Source organism: Pan troglodytes, chromosome 20 (genome assembly GCF_028858775.2).
Source record: "Pan troglodytes isolate AG18354 chromosome 20, NHGRI_mPanTro3-v2.0_pri, whole genome shotgun sequence".
Taxonomy (NCBI): domain Eukaryota; kingdom Metazoa; phylum Chordata; class Mammalia; order Primates; family Hominidae; genus Pan; species Pan troglodytes.
Genome location: NC_072418.2, coordinates 55,536,649 through 55,559,522, shown reverse-complemented (window position 1 = coordinate 55,559,522; position 22,874 = coordinate 55,536,649). Strand labels below are relative to the sequence as shown.

At 43.4% G+C, this 22,874-nt stretch overlaps 2 protein-coding genes across 4 annotated transcripts in view; both read left to right on the top strand.

Annotated features, from left to right (window-relative positions):
* The window catches only part of LOC104001134 (zinc finger protein 83), a 141,239-nt gene that overhangs the window by 65,724 nt on the left and 52,641 nt on the right, over positions 1–22,874 (top strand). The window lies entirely within an intron of this gene.
* Positions 1–22,874, top strand: part of LOC456265 (zinc finger protein 816) — a 54,664-nt gene that overhangs the window by 6,900 nt on the left and 24,890 nt on the right. The window contains exon 2 of one of the 2 annotated variants that reach the window (XM_063802222.1): positions 13,272–13,343. The exons of the other annotated variant lie outside the window; for it this stretch is intronic. The gene's annotated coding sequence lies outside the window, so the exon portion shown is untranslated. The remainder of the gene's footprint in view (positions 1–13,271; positions 13,344–22,874) is intronic. 2 annotated transcript variants of the gene reach the window in all.

Genomic DNA, 22,874 nt, shown 5'->3' with positions numbered 1-22,874 from the left:
TAAAACTTGATTAAATTATAAAGATGAGATTGAGAATTTTAAAATTCCTGTCTATGAGACGTGTACATTCTGTAAATCTTGGCATCAGAGGTTAGCTTCCAGTTGGAATCCCTATTCAGCCAGAGGGCAGTGACTTATTGAGTTGGAAGTTACTCTCTTCCCTTTTCCCAGGGTGGGGTAGGACGTGGGGCAGTGAAGTGCAACAAAAATCACTTTCTGTTATTACACAATACTTTTAATTTAATTAATTAATATTTTGAGACAGGGTCTGGCTGTATCACTCGGGCTGGAGTGCAGTGGCGTGATCTCCTCTAACTGCAGCCTTGGCCCCCTGGGGTCAAGTGATCCTCCTACCTCAGCCTCCTGAGTAGTTGGGACCTCAGACATGAGCCACCAAGCCCGGCTAGTTATATATATATATATATATAATTTATTTATATATATAATTTATTTATATATAATTTTTATATATAATTTTTATATATAATTTATCTATATATAATTTATATATAATTTATATATAATTTATCTATATAAATTATAATTTATATATCTATATAAATTATATATCTATATATATAATTGTAAAACGGGGTTTTAAATTCCCAAGCTGGTCTCAAAATCCTGGGCTCAAAGGATCCTCCTGCTTTGACCTCCCAAAGTACTGGGATTACAGGGTTGAAGGGTTGAGGCACTGCGCCTGGCCTACATAGTACTTTTTTTTTTTTTTTTTTTTTTTTGAGATGGAGTTTTACTCTTGTTGCTCAGGCTGGAGGGCAATGTTGCAATCTCAGCTTAGTGCAACCTCTGCTTCCTGGGTTCCAGCAATTCTCCTGCCTTAGCCTCCTGAGTAGTTGGGATTACAGGCATGCGCCACCACTCTGGGCCAATTTTGTATTTTTAGTAGAGACAGGGTTTCTCCATGTTAGAGAGGCTGGTCTCAAACTCCTGACCTCAGGTGATCTGCTCACCTCGACCTCCCAAAGTGCTGGGATTACAGGTGTGAGCCACTGCACCCAGCCCATAGTACTTTCTAAAATGGACATCAAAGCCAGGTGTGGTATCTCATGCCTGTAATCCCAGCACTTTGGGAGACCGAGGTGAGAGAATCACCTAAGGTCAGGAGTTCAAGAGCAGCCTGGCCAACATGGTGAAACGCCGTCTCTATGAAAATACAAAACTTAGCCAGGCATGGTGGCGTGCACCTATAGTTCCAGCTGCCCAGGAGGATGAGGTACAGAATCACTTGAACCTGGGAGGTAGAGGTTGCAGAGAGCTGAAATCATGTCGCTGCACTGCAGCCTGGGTGGCATAGCGAGTCTCCATCTCAGAAAAACAAACAAAAATAAAAATAAAAAATAAAAGGGGTATCAAAAGTGCTTTTGTTCTTGTTGTGTAATAGATTTCTTTTTTTTTTCTTTCTGGTTTCTCATTTATTTATATATATACATATGTAATTTTTTTGCAGTTGGAGTTTGAGAAAAATCTTAGTTTTAAGAGTATCTTTTTTAATACTTAATCACTTCTGAAAGATGCCTTTGTGGCATCCTATAACCAGCTCACATCATTCCTTTCTGTACATGTATATGTTCCAGTTATGTTCCCGTTGACCTCAGAGTTTGTTAGATTTTTTTTTAAAACAATTTAAAAATAGTTTCGGTTTGAAATTAGTTGCATCCAGTTCAGATCGAGGTCTGCATGCTTTCTAGTTTTTATTATTTATTGGAAACCTTTGGTACCTCATACAGAAGTTTGATTGTTTCAGTGTGTACCTGGTAAAGATGTCAGTGACCTTTTACCTTAACATCAAAATGTAGTTTAAGCAGTTAGTCTGTTTTTCAGTTTTCTTTCCTTATGTCATTTGTTAAAATCTTGAGCTGGGAACTATTAAGTGCATGTTTCCCTCAAGGCCCTCTGGTGCGTTTGGACAAATGTTGAAAGATGGGTTGGATTGGCATGGAATGCTGTTCCAGAAGCACTCCTGTATTTTTTTTTTTTTTTTTTTTTGACAGTTACACTCTTGTTCCCCAGGCTGGAAGTGCAATGGTGCCATCTCAGCTTGCAGAAACATTTGCCTCCAGGATTTAAGTGATTCTCCTGCTTCAGCCTCCTGAGTAGCTGGGATTACAGTTGCCTGCCACCATGCCTGGCTCATTTTTTGTATTTTTAGTAGAGACAAAGTTTCACCATGTTTGCCAGGCTGGTCTCGAGCTCCTGACCTCAGGTGATCCGCCCACCTCGACCTCCCAATGTGCTGGGATTACAGGCATGAGCCACCGTGCCTGACCACCCATATATTCTTGATTGAAACAATTCGCTTACGTCTTAGTTCTACAGCTGACTTTCTTTCCCTGTTTTCAAGGTCAATAACTGTGTGTTCACACTTCTGCATTTTATGAATGTGACTGTGATTTTTTTTTAAGGAAGAATTAAATGTCAGGAATCAGTGGCATCAGAACTTTGTAAAGGAAGTTTCTTTAGCCCAGGTATGTGAAAGATGCTTCTGTAATTTTCAAGGATAGGGGTGATAAAGACCAACCCTTCCCGTTAGCCCTTCCAGGCCCCCATGTAAGAATTCAGACACACCTTCTCACTCATCTCAGATCTTCTCAGGGTAACTCGGTGAAAATGTCCCCGCTCTGAGCCCAGTGAGCGTCCCTGCAACTTGGAGATGAGGGGCTAGACCAGAAAAAGCTCACCCCGAGTGACCCTGGCCCCTGAAATGATTGGCAAAATAGAGTGTGTGTCTGGGTGTGGCTTTTCTTCTGGGAGAGGGGAGTGCCCAGTTGTAACTAGAAGTTTAAATGGGATGCAGTACCCTAAAAATGAAGAAAAGCAGAAGAATGGAAGAAACAGAGCGGTAGACTCAGACACAGAGACCATCTTCGGGGCCTTTCTCTGTATGAGGACATCACAGCCAAATCTAAAGCAGGTCATGTCAGTGCCTGGCAGGGAACCCTCCACCGGCTTCCCGTGTTCCCCAGGACAAAAGCCCAACTCCTCACTGTGGCTCCACAGCCCTGTGTCCAGGGCCCCTGCCAGTGTCCAGCCTCCTGGGAACTTGCCCTCATCTCATGACTCCCTCTGCCCCAGTCACATTTTTTTTTCCCAAACACCAAAACCTTTTCTGTCTCAGGTCATTGTCCCTGCTCTTACCCTATGTCCCTAAATGATCACTGCATTGTCCCTTTCTCCTCCTTCAGTTCTAGCCTCAGAGCTGTCTCCCATGCCCTCCCACCCCCATCTGAAGTTCCCTCTGCCCATCAGTCTCTATCACGTTACTCAGGTTTTATTATCTCTGCATCAATCATATCAGAAGCACTTTTTCTTTCTTTCCTTTTTTTTTTTTTTAAGACAGAGTCTCACTCTATTGTCCAAACTATGAGTGCACTCTTGTGATCTTGGCTCACTGCAATCTCTGTCTCCTAGCTTCAAGTGATTCTTGTGCCTCAGCCTTCCAAGTAGCTGGGATTATAGGGGTGTGCCACCACACCTGGTTAATTTTTGTATTTTTATTTTTTTTATTATATTTTATTTTTGAGTCTCACTCTGTCACCCAGGCTGGAGTGTAGTGGTGTGATCTCGGCTCACTACAACCTCCACCACCAGAGTTCAAGCAATTCTCCTGCCTCAGCCTCCCGAGTAGCTGGGATTACAGATGCCCACCAAGCCAGGCTACTTTTTATGTTTTTAGTAGAGATGCAGTTTCACGATGTTGGCCAGGCTGGTCTCAAACTCCTGACCTCAAGTGATCCACCAGCCTCGGCCTCCCAGAGTGCTAGGATTACAGGCATGAGCCCTGCACCCAGCTCAATTTTTGTTTTTTTAGTAGAGACAGGGTTTCACCATGTTGGCATGGCTAATCTCAAACTCGTGACCTCAGGTGATCCACCTGCCTTGGTCTCCCGGTGTACTGGAATTACAGACGGGAGTCACTGTGCCTACCCAGAAACACCCTTCTGCGTGGATTACTTTATGTGTTGTGTCTCCCTTACTTGAAGGATGCACAATTACCATCTTGGCCACAGGACAACAGCAGCACCTACTCTGGGGTTGCAGTTTAGATGCTGAGGTGTCCTCAGGGAAGACTGAGGGGCTGGGGCAAATGTGAGGATGTTCCCACATTTCTTCTGGAAATTTCAACTCTAATTGATCTAAACTTCCTGTGGCAATTTGTTTTAGTCAAAATAAGAGGAGAAGGCCTCACTAAGGTCAGAAAAGCCCTACAGACCAGACCCTGCATCTTCAGCCAGTCCTGAGGCATCTCCATTTTTGTCATCTGTGTCAACTGCCTCACTCCAGCTCCCAGGTCTTCCATGCTCTGCACATCACCAGGACCCAGTTTGGCCATTATGGGCAGGGACTTTGCCACCAGCAGGTGATGCGCTCAGAGTGAGGGTCCTGGATTCCCTTCAGGAAGGGTGGGGAGAAGGTCAGGGACCTGAGGGGCATGAAGGACACACTCCTACACAACTAGTTCTGTTCTGGAGGAGCTGGAGGCTCCGTGACTTCAGGAAGATTCTTCCAAGAATCAGAGTGCAAACAGCACAGTGAACTGCAGCCCAAGGGCCACCTCCTCCTGCCAGGCCAGTGGCGATGATGCTCTAGTGGCTTTTCCTTGCCTGTCACAACACGTGAGCATACACACACACACACACACACACACACACACACACACACACAGAGTCACAGGGCAGCTGAGGAGCTGGGGATCAAGTCAAGATGCCATAATGTAAATGTGGGGCTGGGTGTGGTGGCTCACCCCTGTAATGCCAGCACTTTGGGAGGCCAAGGCGGGTGGATCACTTGAAGTCAGGAGTTTGAGAGCAGCCTGGCCAACATGGTGAAACCTCATCTCTACTAAAAATACAAAAATTAGCTGGGTGTGGTGGCACATGCCTATAATCTCAGCTACTCAAAAGGCTGAGGCAGGAGAATCACTTGAACCCGGAAGGTGGAGGTTGCAGTAATCCGAGATGGTGCCACTGTACTCCAGCCTGGGCAACAGAGAGAGACTCCATCTAGAAAAAAAAAGAGAGACAGAGAGAGAGAGAAGGTGTCGCTCTGTGGCCCAGGTCTGGAGTACAATGGCAAAATTCTAGTTTACAGCAGCCTTGAACTCCTGGGCTCAAGTGATCCCCACTTTAGCCTCCCAAAGAGCTAGAAGGATAGGCATGTGTCACCACACATAGCTACATCTTTTCTTTTTCTTTTTCTTGTTTTTTGAGATGGAGTCTTGCTTTGTTGCCTAGGCTGGAGAGCAGTGGTGCAATCTCAGCTCAGTGCAACCTCTGACTCCTGGGTTCAAGCAATTCTGCCTCGGCCTCCTGAGTAGCTGGGACTACAGGTATGCACTGCCATGCCTGGGTAATTTTTGTGTTTTTAGTAGAGATGGGGTTTCACCATGTTGGCCAGGCTGGTCTTGAACTCCTGACCTTGTGATCTGCCCACCTCAGCCTCCCAAAGTGTTGGGATTTCAGGCATGAGCCACCACTTCCAGAATTATTTTTTATATTGTATTTTTATTCTGTCCAGGGTGAAGTGCAGTGGTGCAATCATAGCTCACTATAGCCTTGATCTACTGACCTCTAGGGATCCTCCCATCTTGGGAGAATACATGGATGGATAAGTCCATGGTTACGTAGGAAACACATCATTTGCAATAAGTTTTTTTTTATAATTTTAATAATTTTAAGTATTTTTCATTGTTGTCAACTATCACAATAATGAGTTAATAGTAAAAACAGGCCAGGCACGGTGGCTCATGCCTGTAATCCCAGCACTTTGGGAGGCTGAAGAGGGTGAATCATGAGGTCGGGAATTCAATACCAGCCTGGCCAAGATGGTGAAACCTCGTCTCTACTAAAAATACAAAAATTAGCTGGGTGTGGTGGCAGGTGCCTGTAATCCCAGCTACTTGGGAGGCTGAGGCAGAAGAATTGCTTAGACCTGGGCAAACGAGGTTGCAGTGAGCTGAGATTGTGCCACTGCACTTCAGGCTGGTTGACAGAGTGAGACTCTGTCTTAAAAGGAAAAATAGTAAGAAGGATTGTACAGTATTATATTCATGCCCTATGTGTCCATTCAATGACCTTGTAGGATGCTCCATGTTCTTACCCTTGAACCTATTTCATGTTCTCTCCATTAGATAAACCTGTGTCAGTTTAGTTTTGAAGCTGTATCTGTTACTTAGGTGGTTATATTCAAATCTGAATCCCAGACATCTGGATTCAGTGCTTGTGTTGACATTTTTAGCTATTTGATTTGTGGTAATTTTCCTAGTATGTGTGATGCACTTGTCTCCAAGTACAGATCTTTCTTCATGGGACAGTATGTTATTTTATGGCTTAAGACATGGGAAGCACTTAGAACAGTGTATAGCACATGGGAAGCATTCAAAAATGTTAGTCATGGCTATTGCTGTCATCACAACAGTTTTCAGTTTCGGACTTTACTCTCTTTTCTTTTCTATCAAATTCATTGGACTTTATCCTCTCTAGACACCACTTGTATTTCAGCTCATCCAGGTAATGAATATCACCTGTTATGTTGAACATACTATCTGTAGAGAAAACTCTGTGTTTGTTTGCTTTTTTTTTTTTTTTTTTTTGAGAAAGTCTCACTCTCACCCAGGCTGGAGTGCAGTGGTGTGATCTCAACTCACTGCAGCCTCCGTCTCCTGGGCTCGTGATTCTCCTACCTCAGCTTCCTGTGTAGCTGGGATTACAGGTGCCTGCCACCATGCCTGGCTACTTTTTATATTTTTAGTAGAGAAGAGGTTTTACCATGTTGGCCAGGCTGGTTTCCAACTCTTGACCTCAAATGATCTGCCCGGCTTGGCCTCCCAAAGTGTTTTGATTACAGGCATGAGCCACCACGCCAAGCCCTGTGTTTCCTTTTTATTTGTATATTTTTTACATTGTCCATAAAACCGAGACATCCACAGTGACTTAAGGGATCTTAAAATATTTTGTGGAAAAGTACAATAAAACACAACTGTGGAGAAAAAATGTGCAAAAATACCTTAATGTGGGTTTGTCAGAACACAGTCTTTGATCAAATTAGTACTTATTTTCTCTTTTCTCATTTTGTGGGAAGGTGATAACTGACTCCTCCATGATGTTTTGTGGAAATGTGTGTTTCATTTTAGGGACATTTCACTTTCAGGGATGTGGCTATAGAATTCTCTTTGGAGGAGTGGAAATGCCTGAACCCTGCGCAGAGGGCTTTATACAGGGAAGTGATGTGGGAGAGCTACAGGTACCTAGAGTCTGTGGGTGATGAAAATGTCCCTGCAAACATGAGAAATCTGCTCTTGTCTATCTTGGCTCTTCCTGGTTATGTGTTCTGTTTTGTGATTTTGCCCCATGCCTGCTTTCTTGTTTGTTTGTTTTTGAGACAGTTTCCCTCTTGTTGTCCAGGGTGGAGTGCAGTGGTGTGATCTCTTCTTACCACAACCTCTGTCTCCAAGGTTCAAGCAATTCTCCTCCCTCAGCCTCCCAAGTAGCTGGGATTACCAGCATGTGCCACTACGCCTGGCTAATTTTGTATTTTTAGTAGCGACAGGACTTCTCCATGTTGGTCAGTCTGGTCTCGAACCCCAACCTCAGGTGATCCACCCGCCTCAGCCTCTCAACGTGCTGGGCTTACAGGTGTGAGCCACTGTGCCCAGCCCCCATACATGCTTTTGATGTACGTGTCATTGTTTTCTGCAGTGATGACCCTCCTATCAGTCATGGATAGCTTGTTAGGCACTCCCCTATGGAGTGAGTTTGCATAAAAACAGAAAATTCATGAAGAACACTTTGACTATTATGATTGAACATCATCCTGCTCTAGGCAGAGGCGCCCTGGAAACCCTGAGCAGAATTGTCAGCGTGGACCAGGATATGAGATAGAAAGCATCACACTGACTGATAAGTGTTTCCAGCTGTCATGCTTTCTTTTATTTATTTATTTATTTATTTATTTTTTTTGAGATACAGTCTCCCTCTGTCACCCATGCTGGAGTGCAGTGGTGCAATCTGTGCTCATTGCAACCTCCACCTTCTGGGTTCAAGCAATTCTCCTGCCTGAGCCTCCCTTGTAGCAGGGATTATAAGCATGCTCCACCATACCTGGCCAGTTTTTGTATTTTTAGTAGAGTCAGAGTTTCACCTTGGTGCCCAAGCTTGTCTTGAACTCCTGACCACAGGTGATCCACCCACCTTGGCTTCCCAAAGTGCTGGGATTACAGGCATGAGCCACCATGCCTGAGCCATTCTGGTTTTTGAGGAGCATCATAGAAGTTTCTCTCAGTGGCACTGTGGCAATGTTCATCCCATAAACTAATGATCGTCTTCTCTAAGCAGCAGTCAGTGGTGTTAAAATTCCTCCTACTGAGGATGTCATTTGGGCTCACAGCCTCCTATGAGGCTCTTGACTGAACTGTTGTTCATTTCACGTTTTTCACACCAATATGTGTCACTGTTCATTTTTAACAAGAAAACCTTTGTTCAATTTGTTGTAGAATCAACCCTGTAACAGATATGGTTTTCATCAATCTTATTAAGGGAGCTTGTGAGGTTGAATGAAATCCCTATATTTTAGTGTTCATTTCTTTTTTTTTTTTTTGAGATGGAGTCTTGCTCTGTCACCCAGGGTGGAGGCAGTTGTGTGATCTCAGCTCACTGCAACCTCGGCCTCCTGGGTTCAAGTGATTCTCCTGCCTCAGCCTCCCGAGTAGCTGGGATTACAGGCATGTACCACCACACTTGGCTTAATTTTTGTATTTTTAGTAGAGACAGGGTTTCACTATGTTGGCCAGGCTGGTCTTGAACTCTTTACCTCAGGTGATACACCCACCTTGGTCTCCCAAAGTACTGGGATTACAGGCGTGAGCCATGCCTGGCCTACAAAGATATTTTTGATGAAACATTTTTGTTGAGTTGGTGTCTCCATGAGGATATGAGGGCCTGGCATTTGCTAGTCTGTCACCTTCACTTTTCATGTCTCATTTATTCCAGAGATTGTGTTTAAAAGTCCAGGGATATGACTTCAAATAATATAGGAACCAGGAAAAGAGACACCCTTGTTTTTACATAAGAAACAAGATTTACCCTCCAGTTTTTTTTTCTTTTTTCTTTTTTTTTTTTTTTTTTGAGATGAAGTCTCACTCTGTCACCCAGGCTGGAGTGCAATGGTGCAATCTCAGCTCACTGCAACCTCTGTCCCCCAGGTTCAAGTGATTCTCCTGCCTCAGCCTCCCAAGTAGCTGGGATTATAGGCGCCTGCCACCATGCCTGGCTAATTTTTATATTTTTAGTAAGACGGGGTTTCACCATCTTGGCCAGTCTGGTCTTGAACTACTGATCTTGTGATCTACCTGCCTCGACCTCCCAAAGTGCTAGGATTACAGGCTTGAGCCACCGAGCCTGGCCTTATCCTCTAATTTTCATATGCAACCATTTTAGTTAGCGCATTATTGTTTTTCTTCACTAATTTGACCAATCACATATGTAGGCAACAATCTCCATCTGGGTCTGTTTTGTTTTGTTTTGTTTTGTTTTGTTTTTTGAGACAGAGTCTCACTCTGTCACCCAGGTTGTAGTGCAGTGGTGCAATCTCGGCTCACTGCAACCTCCGACTCCCAGGTTCAAGCAGTTCTCCTGCCTCAGCCTCCCGAGCAGCTGGGATGATGGGCACGTGCCACCATGCCCAGCTAACGTTTTGTATTTTTTTAGTAGAGATGGGGTTTCAGCATGCTAGTCAGGCTGGTCTTGAACTCCTGACCTCATGATCCACCCACCTCCACTTCCCAAAGTGTTGGGACTACAGGCATGAGCCATCCCCTCTGGCCTGGCTCTTTTTTCACAAACCGATCTCTACCTACTCAGCTAGGGGATCATTCTTCACGCCCGTGGTCTCCCCCATTGCTGTACTCTTCATAGAGTTTACTCATTTTTTCATGTGTATACACAATTCTGCAATCTACAAGGGGGATTTTGTTGAGTATACATTTGACACTGGAAATCAGAGGCCATTTAATTTAAGAGACGTAAAACTGCTTTTACCTCAGACCACCATACTGCTGATTTTTTGGATCTCTTTTTCTTTTTGAGACAGAGTCTCACTCTGTCACCCATGCTGGTGTGAAGTGGCCACATCTCAGCTCACTGCAACCTCCACTGCCAGGGTTCAAGCAATTCTCCTGCCTTAGCCTCCTGAGTAGCTGGGATTACAGGCATGCACCACCACACCCGGCTAATTTTTGTGTTTTTTTTTTACTTCTCAATTTGTCTGTCTTTAATATTCAAAAGCAAAATGCCCCTCACCAACTTCCAGCCCAGTCTCACTCATGCTTTGTTGTGTGAACTGCTGGCTGATTTTGATTGTTTTTTTTGTTTGTATTTTGTTTTTTTGATTGTATCTTCTTCCTTTATTTTTTTTCTTTTTTCTTTTTTTTTTTTAATTGATCGTTCTTGGGTGTTTCTCACATAGGGGGATTTGGCAGGGTCATAGGACAACAGTGGAGGGAAGGTCAGCAGATAATCAAGTGAACAAAGGTCTCTGGCTTTCCTAGGCAGAGGACCCTGTGGCCTACCGCAGTGTTTGTGTCCCTGGGTACTTGAGATTAGGGAGTGGTGATGACTCTTAAGGAGCATGCTGCCTTCAAGCATCTGTTTAACAAAGCACATCTTGCACCACCCTTAATCCATTCAACCCTGAGTGGACACAGCACATGTTTCAGAGAGCACGGGGTTGGGGGTAAGGCCATAGATTAACAGCATCCCAAGGCAGAAGAATTTTTCTTAGTACAGAACAAAATGGAGTTTCCTATGTCTACTTTCTACACAGACACAGCAACAATCTGATTTCTCTATCTTTTCCCCACATTTCCCCCTTTTCTATTCGACAAAACCGCCATCATCATCATGGCCCGTTCTCAATGAGCTGTTGGGTACACCTCCCAGACGGGGTGGCGGCCGGGCAGAGGGGCTCCTCACTTCTCAGAAGGGGCGGCCGGGCAGAGGCACCCCCCACCTCCCTCCCGGATGGGGCGGCTGGCCGGGCGGGGGCAGGCTCCTCACATCCCAGACGATGGGCGGCCAGGCAGAGACGCTCCTCATTTCCCAGACGGGGTCGCGGCCGGGCAGAGGCTGCAATCTCTGGCACTTTGGGAGGCCAAGGCAGGCGGCTGGGAGGTGGAGGTTGTAGCTAGCCGAGATCAGGCCACTGCACTCCAGCCTGGGCACCATTGAGCACTGAGTGAACGAGACTCGGTCTGCAATCCCGGCACCTCGGGAGGCCGAGGCTGGCAGATCACTCACGGTTAGGAGCTGGAGACCAGCCCAGCCAACACAGCGAAACCCTGTCTCCACCAAAAAAATACGAAAACCAGTCAGGCGTGGCGGCGCGCGCCTGCAATCGCAGGCACTCGGCAGGCTGAGGCAGGAGAATCAGGCAGGGAGGTTGCAGTGAGCGGGAGAGGGAGAGGGAGAGCGAGAGCTGTATTGTTAGTAGAGACAGGGTTTCACCATGTTGATCAGGCTGTCCTGAACTCCTGGCCTCATGATCTGCCTGCATCGGCCTCCCAAAGTGGTGGGATTACAAGCATGAGCCACTGCACCTGGCCTGAATGTCGTTCATTCTTGTCCTTTGCCCGTATTGTAATTTGTATAGTTAACCTCTGGTCAATATTTTACCATTTGCTAAATTAGTTCCACTTTTGTCCAAGCTCAAGATTTGGTCTATCCTAGTGGAATTATATTCCCACAGACATGCATGCACAAAGTTCCCTCCTACATGCCCATTACTTCCTGCCCTCCACCCTTGCCCTTCCTTTCCTGGCCTTGCATCACATGGTACATTGATCTGGATGCAAATACTGTTTCTTTTCAACCTATCGATTTTGTAATGCTGAACACCCCAATTTCCCCATGAGCCCATCCCCTCCAACACCACTCTCACTGAGTAAGTCAAGACCTTATTCATCCACTGGACAAAATTATAGGAGGCTGCCTAAATCAACGTGTGCAGGGCATGATGACTCAGCACATGATCCATGAGGGATGGCTTTAGAACCACTGTCAGCAGCGCAGCTCAGCCCTTGTGTCCCAGCTCAGCCCTTGTGTCACCCTTGATATATTTCTTTCTGTTCTTGTATTTTCTGTGACTGGTCATTTCCTGTACTGCCTGGGCATACTATTGTGCTTAAGTACATGTCGTGGGATCCTTCAGGCCTAGGATCAAGTCTTGTCCCTCACTTACCGTACATGCAAATTGGGGTGAAGTACATGAACACTGTGGGCCTGGTGTCCTTATTTGAGAAGTAATGTTAATTTGCCTCCAGGTTTTTAAAACAAGTTAATGCTATTAGATGACTTGAAGTAATGCAAGCTTTATAGTACAGATTCTGAACTTCCTTTGCTTAATAGGATTTGTCAGCCTTCGGTGACGTTGGTGATTAGATGCCCCTTTTCCTGTGTCACTCATTTCACTGTCTTGTCAGAAATAGCTTAGAGTAGCTGGCCGTGGTGGCTCATGCCTGTAATCCCAGCACTTTGGGAGCCCAAGGTGGGTAGATCACTTGATGTCAGAAGTTTTAGACCAGCCTGGCCAACAGAGGTTAGCCACTTTTCCCAGCCGGTTTTTTGTTTCTTTGACAAAAACTGATAGGGATTTGTATGGGCGTTGTGTTAAATCTAAATCATGTTGGGTTGTATAATCATTTAACGAGATTAAGTTTTCCAGTCTATCAATATTGGTTGTATCTCTCTGTTTTTAATCATTTTGATCAATGTTCATAGATTTCAAGGTAGAAACTTCTCGCATTTTTACGTTTATTCCTAAGTATATCTTAGTTTAAATTCTCTAGAAAATGGAAGTGTTTTCTTAATTTCCTTTTAAAATTTTTTATTGTTAATGCATGGAAATTCAACTAATTTTGGTGCTAATATTGTACTCTGCAAATCCACTGAATGTTTATTAGTTCCACTTGTATTTTGGTTGAGTCTTTGTGACTTTCTACACAGAGGATCATGTCATCTACAAACAAATAAAATTTTATTTATTTCTTTCTGATTTGTATGAGTTTGATTTCTTTTGCTATTTCATTGCTCTGGCTAGGACAGCCAGTATTGATTGAATAGAAAGGGTGAGAACGTTCTAGCATCATGTGAGATCCTACAGGAAAAGCATTCCATTTTTCCTGATTGGTTATTTCAGCTGTGGTCATTTCATGGATGGTCTTTTATATTGTTGAGGTAAATTTCCTTCTCTATTTTGTTTAGGGTTTCTATGATGACCGGATATTCCTAAGTCTTCGCACATCAGGGCCACAGCCCCAACCTCACAGGAAACAGGTGATCTTTTGAAAGGCTTAAGGCCCAAGAGTTCATTTGAGGGCTTTTTAACCTGTGGATTTGGTCTAGAGCCATATCAGAGGGTTGTGTCTGTGTGAGTGTGCAAATGTGTGGTGCTTTCCAAGTTCAGTTGACATTGGTAATTTTTTTTTTTTTTTTTTTTTTTGAGATGGAGTCTCACTCTGTTACCCAGGCTGCAAGGCAGTGGCATGATCTCGACTCACTGCAGCCTCCACCTCTCAGCTTCAACCAATTCTCCTGCCTCAGCCTCCCTAGTAGCTGGGATTACAGGCACACACCACCAGGCCTGGTTAATTCTTTGTATTTTTAGTAGAGATGGGGTTTCACCATGTTGACCAGGCTGGTCTCGAACTTTTGACCTGAGGTGATTGGCCCACCTCAGCCTCCCAAAGAGCCGCCGTGCCTGGCCTAATAATTTTTTATTTTATTTTATTTTTTTGATTTGGAGTCTCGTTCTGTCACCCAGGCTAGAGTGCAGTTGCGTGATCTCTGTCTCCAGAAAAAACAAAAAACAAAAAGATAATATTTGCATCGTTATTGGCTCATTTTTGAGTACTTGGGAAAACAGCTTTCAAAAGCTTAAGGTTTTTAAATACATGTGACTTTCTATATTTTTTTTCTGATGTTCTGTTTATAGCATTTTGTGTGTGTGTGTGTGTGTGTGTGTGTGATGGAGTTGCACTCTTCTTGTGTACCCTGGAGTGTAGTGGTGCGATCTCAGCTCACTGCAACCTCTGCCTTCTTGGCTCAAATGATTCTCCTGCCACAGCCTCCTGAATATCTGAGATTACAGGCATGCGCCATCACCCTCGGCTAATTTTGTATTTTTTTAGACACAGGGCTATACCATGTTGGTCAGGCTGGTCTCGAACTCTTGACCTCAGGGGATCCACCCACCTTGGCTCCCAAAGTGCTGGGATTACAGGCATGAGCCACTGTGCCCAGCCATTTGTTTAGTTTTTTGAGATGGAGTCCAGCTCTTTCGCACAGTCTGGAATGCAGTGGTGCAATCTCCACTCACTGCAACCTCTGCTCCCTGGGTTTAAGTGATTCTCATGCCTCAGTCTCCCGAGTAGCTGGGATTACAGGCTCACACCCAGTTTTTTTTTTGTATTTTTGGTAGAGACGGGGCTTATAGGTTTGAGCCACCACACCTGACCATCCCCATTTTTATATGTACAATTTAATCATTGACTACAGTCGTTCTGTTGTGTTATGAAATAATAGGTCTTATTCTATTTTTTGTACCCATTATCATGTTCTATTTATTAATTATTTCTAATTAAAATAAACTTTTTTGCCATGCACGGTGGCTCACGTCTGTAATCCCAGCACTTTGGAAGGCCAAGGTGGGTGGATCATCTTAGGTCAGGATTTGGAGACCAGCCTGGCCAACACGGTGAAACCCCGTCTCTACTAAAAATACAAAAATTAATCCAGCATGATGGTGAGCACCAATAATCCCAGCTACTTGGGAGGCTGAGGCAGGAGAATCATTTGAACCCAGGAGGCAGATGTTGCAGTGAGCCGAGACCGTGCCATTGCACCCCAGCCTAGGCAACAAGAACCAAACTCAATCTCAAAAATAAATAAGTAACTTAATTAATTTTTAAAACATAAAGATGAGGTTTTGCTATGTTGCCTAGGCTGGTCTCCAACTGTTGGGCACTAGCCATCCTCCTGCCTCAGCCTCCCATCATGCTCGGATTACAGGCACGAGCCACCATGCCTGACGACATTATGCTTTTTTAAACTTGCTAATATTCTAGATATGCTAATTTCCCTTCTAAATGTAATCATATTTTAGCCAATTACTAGTGTTTGATAGATGAATTCTTCCATAGCTAGGGATGTGGGAGAAAAACATAGTTCATAGTACATGTTAACTTACAGATATTGTCATAAAATTATTACATGCAGAAATGAGATTTACAATTTCATTTTATTTTTATTTTTTTGAGACAGAATCTCACTCTTTTGCTCAGGCTGGAGAGCTGTGGTGAGATCTTGGCTCACTGCAACCTCTGCCTCCTGGATTCAAGAGATTCTCCTGCCTCAATCTCCTGAGTAGCTGAGATTACAGTTTTGTGCCACCTTACCCAGCTAATTGTTGTATTTTTAGTACAGATGGGGTTTCACCATGTTAGCCAGGCTAGTCTCAATCTCCTGACCTCAGGGTCATCCACCTGCCTCGACCTCCCAAAGTGCTGGGATTACAGGTGTGAGTCAATGTGCCCAGCCAATTTTATAACTTAGTTATATTTTTTCAGGGCCCAAGTAAAACAGAATAACTTGACTGCAATGTATTCTTAGTAATATTTCATGATCTTTCTCTATATGAAAATAAATCCTAACATTTAAAGACTGCATATTTTATAGCCTTTGTTGTTCCCACCTGATAGAACACTCAGGAGAGAATAACAAAGAAAACACCTAAAATAGATTACAATTGGATGGGTGTGGTGGCTTGCCTGTAACCCCAACACTTTGGGAGGCAAAGGTGGGTTGATCGCTTGAGTCCAGGAGTTGAAGGCTAGCCTGAGCATCATAGTGGGACCACCCCTCTACAAAGTACTAAAAAATTAGCCGGGCTTGGTGGTGAGGGCCTGCAGCTCCAGCTAGTTGGGAGGTGTGGCGGGAGGATTGCTTGAGCACCAGAGGTTGAGGGGGCAAGGAGCAGTGTTCCTGCCACTGCATTCCAGCCGGGGTGACAGAACTAGGTCCTGTCTGAAGGAAAAAGAAAAAGTACAACTTGAAGATAAAAAGTACATTTTCTAATTTTTTCAGAAGGCACATAGAGTGAATTTAATATTACAATACATTTAGAAATTATTGATGTTAGCATATTATGTTGTCAACAACATTTATCATAAAAGTAGTTATATTGCAGGGAAGAACTGTAAAAAAAAAAAAAAAAAGTATTTGAGAATGAGGTGTAAGCTCTGATTTTTTTATCTTGTCCAAATTCCTATGTAAAGAGTCTAGGGGGTCATGCCTTACAAACCACAAAACATATGACAAAGAAGAAAGTCAAAATATTTGACCTCGAAACATGTTTCTGTGCCATATTTTGAAATGGTCCTTCAAAGGTATCCTTTGTGAGGGGTTCATGTGCGTCTGCAAAGAATCTCTGTTAACATAGCTAGATCTTTTTCTTCTAGGCCCTACCAATCCTGAAGAGAATAACTAAAAATCTAACACCTTTTAAAGGTCTGAATAAAAAACATTTATCATGTATTTTCTCTGAAGGCAGCCAGCAGAGGACTTCAAAAGAACCTTGGTCTCCAACATCTTTTATCTTAACCTGAACATTTCCTCTCTATTGATCCCAGGTATTTTTAGACAAACTCAACCAATTCTAATCAGAAAATGTTTAAATTTACCTGTAGCCTGGAAGCTCTCACTTTGAGTTGTCCCACCTTTCTGAACAAAATTATTGCATCTTTTAAATGTGTTTGATTGATGTCTAATGCCTCCCTAAAATGTCTAAGAAGAAGCTGTTCCCCATCACCTTGGACATATGTTCTCAGGACCTCCTGAGAGTTGTGTCATGGGCCATGATTATTCACATTTCGTGCAGAATAAATATTTTAAAATATTTTACCGAGTTTGACTCTTTTCCATGACAAATATAACTCATTTTAAGTGTGTTGTAAATAAAGTTTCGGTGCTGCAAAAGAAATAGCACTCAAATATAAAATTTTCTTTTTTTCTTCTCAGAAAGGCAATTTACTTATATAGAAGGTTGTGCCCTCACAGAGGGAGCAATGGTGAGTGCGTACCTGAACAAGGGAGGGGAAGGGGTTATTTCTGATGCACATGGCCCTTGCTGCTGTGTCATTCCCCTGTTGGCGAGGGTTAGACCACACAGGCTAATCTAATTCCAATTGGCTAATTTAAAGAGAGTGACAAGGTGAGTGGTTTGGCAGGAAAAATGTTATGGAATGAGGGTGGAGAATGAGTCAGGGTGGAGCAGATAATCGGAGTGAGTCAGGGTGGGGCAGGTGATCAGAATGAGTCAAGGTGGAGCAGGTGATTGGAATGAGTCAGGGTGGAGCAGGTGATCTAAAAAGGTTGCTTTATGAGGAAGTTTAAAAGTAGAAGGCAAATAATTGAACATACTGACTTATTGATTCTTTGAAAAGAAATTTAGAACTCATATCTAACATTCCCTTCTCTTGCATTTTCCTTACAGCTCTTTCTCTTCAAACTTCTTTAACATGTCTTGGCTTAGTCATTCTCTTTGATTTTCCAAAATAAGAAGAAGCTTCTTTGGATAAGGTGGAGGATAGTTAAGGGAGATTTTAGTAACTGACATTTTTATGAGCCTCTGCACCAACCCACGGATGCATGGTGTGACAGAGCACCTGCCAAGAATAAGTACACCCATTACGGCTGTGAGGGAAGTAAGAATTGAGGCTACTATTCTTTTCCATCTACCGAACCACTTTTCTAGCCATCCTGAAAAGGGGTCATTTACCCCTGAGTTGTTCACTAACTTATTGGACAGAGCAGTCAGACCTTGCAATGTCTTTGTTTTACTTTCAATGGGCGCAGTGTTGTTTGGGATGAAGGTACGACACTGAGTTTTAATTATGATGCAAACTCTTCCTTTCTATGCTAGTATCATGTCAAAGGCTATCCCATTTTCCCAAGACATCTGGCTGGTAGCCCCTAATTGCTCAGCTATTCCTTTAACAGCATCTCTAGTGTAGTTAATAGACAGCTGTTGGTTGTCATAGATTAGTTTATCCAGTTTACATTTTATTAATTGTCACCCACCAAAACATTGACTCAAATCCTGCAGCTATTTGATTTTGGGCTTTAAATTGATCTAGTATTCCCTATGGGACTCTAATTGTGTCTAAATAGACGTGAGAGTCAAAAGACCCATAAGGGACTTCTTTTGCTTTATGGTGTCTCATTTTTCCTCTCTCTGGTTGATGAAATGCCAGGGCGAAAGGGATAGCCAATTGGACTAAAGCATAAGTGCCACTTCAGTTACTCGGTAAAGTGTCCAGTAAAGGCCCACCATAATACCACTATGCATCTGCTCAGGGATGAGTAAAGGGTGACTGATTGGTAAACTTTTGAAAAATTTTAAGCTCTCTGCATCCCTTCAGGTCTCCAAGGAATGTTGTTTCCTCCTTGTCATGAGGGACACAAAGTGAACTTAGTGTTGGGAGTCGGAAGCTGGATGGCCCTGGAGGGCTGACCCACAGGGTGGCGAACTTTGGGATGTAGCAGACAGAGAGAGCTTGGCACGACTTGTTACCCCAGGATGTAGAATCCCGGAAAAGAGCTAGCATCCAGCCCACACCTGGTCTACTGGAGGACAGCCCTCGTGGAAAGGGGACAATCTGGGCCTCTGGCCTGCCATGTGCACAAGCATAACAATTGCCTTTGTTCAACATGCAGAGGGAATATTTGATCCATTTTAGCCAGGCATTTACATCTTTATACCCTGTTTCAATAGTTATGGTTTGCCTTAGGTCTCCTATTTCTACTACTGAGAACTTGCTTTTGTCATTTGGCACGAGGCATGTCATAGTTTGATTTCATAGATTTGGGAAAGGGGCAGCTGTAGGAGGTGGAGGAGGGAGAAAAAAGCACACCTTAAAGAAGCCTATAGGATCCTTTCCAGTGACCTCTGCTCCTAAACCATAGAAATGCTCTAAAGTCGGGTTAGAGTTGCTAGTGGTAGGAATAGTAATGGATATAAGCACTGGGAAAGGAAAGGAAAAGATAGACTAAACTTTCCTTAGCTTTAATTTGGTAGGGCTTGATCCAGGAACAGTGGCCCATGATTCTGATGATAATGGCACCTGCTTGACTCGGGTGTGATGTGTCCCTCCCTTTCTGCTGTATGAGCAACAGTCTCAGTGGTTAGCAGCACAAGATAGGGTCCTTCCTAGGCTGGCTCGAGTTTCCATTCTTTCCATCCTTTGATGGGAACGTCATCCCCAGGCCGATGCTGATGTACTGGAAACTCCGAAGCTGGCGCCTGTGCTGAAAGACCTCTTGTTTTAAAGGAAGAGAAGGTGGAGGATAAACCAAGTATATAATTTCTAAGAAATTTATCGTTTGTTTTAAACGTGGGGACATCAGCAGTGGACTTTATAATCCTTGGTGCCTTCTTGCTGAGAAATTTTCTTTAGCACCTATTTTTATTAGTTTTTAGACCAAAGAAAGCCAAATACCATTTTATATTTAACACTTCATGTATGATTTTTATACCAGATAAGCTAAATTTCACCTTTATATTAGTATTTTATTAATGTTAAACTTAATTTTAATAAAACCTTGTAGACATATTTATCCAATGTTAATGTCTGACCATAAGGTAAGATTTTTATAGACTCTTTAACCTTTTATAATTTTTGTTAAAGAGCATGTTAGTGCTTTAAGAAAAACCGGTTGTGCTTTTATTTTAATATCCAGTTCACAGAAAAACTGGATATTACCCCTTTAACTTTTGCCAGTATGTTTACACACAGAATTTCCTTTACAATTAACATTTCGAAACTTGCTTAAACCTTTAAAACAAATTTTTTTAACCTTTTAATGTAGGTAAAAATCCACATTCTTCTGCCTCCTTATAATCCTTTTACCAAAAGTATATTTTACTTTCCTTACACACCTTGCACATAAACTGTTTCTTCAATAGTTTTACAATCAGGAGGACTAATTACTTTCAAATTATATGACATTTCTTGCATAAATTCCCTCTTATAACTTTTCTTTTTTCACAACTTTGACAGACAATTCTTCAACATGCCTCAACTTTCTGAATTGTTGCAAACATCCCTTTCTTTAAACCACCAGTGAATTTATTTTAGGACAAGAATTTACCATATAACATTCTTTTTACATAAATTCTCCTTCCTCCTTTTTTTTTTTTTTTCAAAGATGATAACCATTCTTTTCCAAAGTGAACTTCCTTCATGTCTGTGAACTAGACTGCCTAAGGTCACAAGATTAGAAGTTAGGATAATACATGTTACAATGTTAACTTTTAGCAAACTTGACTTTTGTTGAAAACGTTGTAAGTTTGGGATTTCAATTCTTTGCTACTAATAAGACCTTGTTCAGTCCATATTAACTTAGAATTGGTAGAGATGGCCTCCTTCCTGATTCTGTAAGTACTTAAAGGTTTGGCTGAGTGCAAACAGCTTGCACATTTCAGCAGTACAATTATTAGGCAATTTTCCTAACTCTGCTTCTGCAAGAGTTTCTTTATCACTTATTGAATACCCATTGTGTCTTTTTCCCTCAGTCACCTGGGAGAAACCCTGTATAGTCCTGTCTGGAAGGGAGTTCCTCCTAGGCCTGGTCGGACCTTTGCATGGTAAATAATTAAGATTTAGATCCCCTGTTAGAAAACCTGCCGGGTTAATGGAATTTTCAGTGGTTAATGTTAAATCATCTTTTTCTACCAGAATAGCCTCATACTTGAAGATTCTTGAGTCAGTAAGCTACCATTTTGCCTTTTTTTTTTTTTTTTTTTTTTGACTTAGGATAGTTCTTCCTTGATGAGGTGTGCTCACAATGAGGTTTCCTCTAAAAGTTATTTTTCTATTTCTTCTGTTAGCAAAGCAGTTGCCGCTACAGATTGAATGCATTTGGGCCATCCGCAGTTTACTGGGTTAAGGATTTTTGATAGGTAAGCTACGGGTTGTCAGTGGCCTCAGTGCTTTCAGGATATGCCATTGTTTACACTGACAACAGGGTGGTATTGGAGTGTTATAGGGTCATGGAGAAGACCTTCAATTATCAATTATAGGTTTTAAATTTACCCTGGCTTTTAAAGGAATAGGGTATACTGTTTTCTCTCTACTACTACTCTCTCTCTCTCTTTTCTGACTCTCTGTCTCTTTCTCCCTCTCTCTTTGACTCCCTTTTTGTCTCTCTGTCTCTTTCTCTCTCTCTCTTTGACTCTCTGTCTCTTTTTTTTTTTTTTTTTTTTTTGAGATGGAGTCTTGCTCTGTTGCGCAGGCTGGAGTGCAGTGGCGCGATCTTGGCTCACTGCAAGCTCCACCTCCCGGGTTCACACCATTCTCCCACCTCACCCTTCCAAGTAGCTGGGACTACAGTCACCCGTCACCATGCCCGGCTAATTTTTTTTTTTTTTGTATTTTTAGTAGAGACGGGGTTTCACTGTGTTAGCCAGGATGGTCTCAATCTCCTGACCTCGTGATTTGCCCACCTCAGCCTCCCAAAGTGTGGGGATTACAGGTGTGAGCCACCGCACATGGCCAAGGCAATTTACTTCTATAGAAGGGTGCGTCCTTATAGATGGAGCAATGGTGAGTGCACACTTGGGCAAGGGACGGGAAGGGGTTCTTACTCCAGACGCATGAGGCCCCTGCTGCTGTGTCATTCCCCTATCGGCTAGGATTAGACTGCACAGGCTAAGCTAATTCCGATTGGCTAATTTAAAAGGAGTGATGGGGTGAGTGGTTTGGTGGGAAAAATGGTTATGGAATGAGTCAGGTTGGAGAATTATTCAGGGTGGAGCAGGTAATCAGAATGAGTCAGGGTGGAGCAGGTGATTGAAAAAGGTTGCTTTATGAGGAAGTTAAGTTTAAAAGTAGAAGGCAAATAATTGCACATACTGACATATTGATTCTTTGAAGAGAAATTTAGAACTCATATCTAACAAGTACAGCATAAAATAACAAATGTAAGGAACAACTGGGCAATTTATATGCACTGTTACAAGGTCAGTGCTTTTTTTTTTAATCACTTTTTTTCTTATTGAGACGGAGGAGGGAACTCTGGGGTAGAGGGTCTTACTTTGTTGCCCAGGCTGGCCTGGACTTCCCAGCTCAGCGATCCTCCTACCCCTGCTTCCTAAGTAGCTGGGACTCCTGGCTCCCACCACCCCACCTACATCCCTGCTGTGTTTAAGCAGCAGGTGGTGACCTCACTCCTCCCTAGCCTGAGCCCTCTGCTCCACACCCCAGGCGGTGGCTCTAGGAAAGTCTCTGGAGCTGAGCACAGGGTGGATTCTCCCACCCCAGTGAATGAAGAATAGAAAGGGAGAGGATTTCTAATTGGTTCTGTGGGCCGTCAGCGTAAAATTGTACATTTGGCTGAGGCAGGACTTTGCATTTCGCATTCTAGTTTGCATTCCTGCCCTAGACAACTTTGGGGTTTTGGAATTAAATTGCTAAAATTAATTTCAATAGTAAGGAACTTTCCTGGATCTAATTACCACCCCATGTTCACTTCTCAGGGAGGTACTATTTCCCTGACTCCTGAGCTGTTCCAGCCTCACTGGTGGGTTTCGCCTTCAAAACCTGGAAAACAGAGACACGGAGAGTGAGATAGAGGGAAGCTCAGGCCCTGACCCCTTCATTCCCCTGCGAAGCCCTCACAGCCCAGGCCTCTTCCCCCCCACCCCCCCACCCCCCCCCGCACCAGGCCCCTTGTCCTTCATGCCTCACCCTGGCCTCACTCAGGCCCCACCCACTTAATCTGCATCCCTTCATGGCCTTGCTCAGGCCC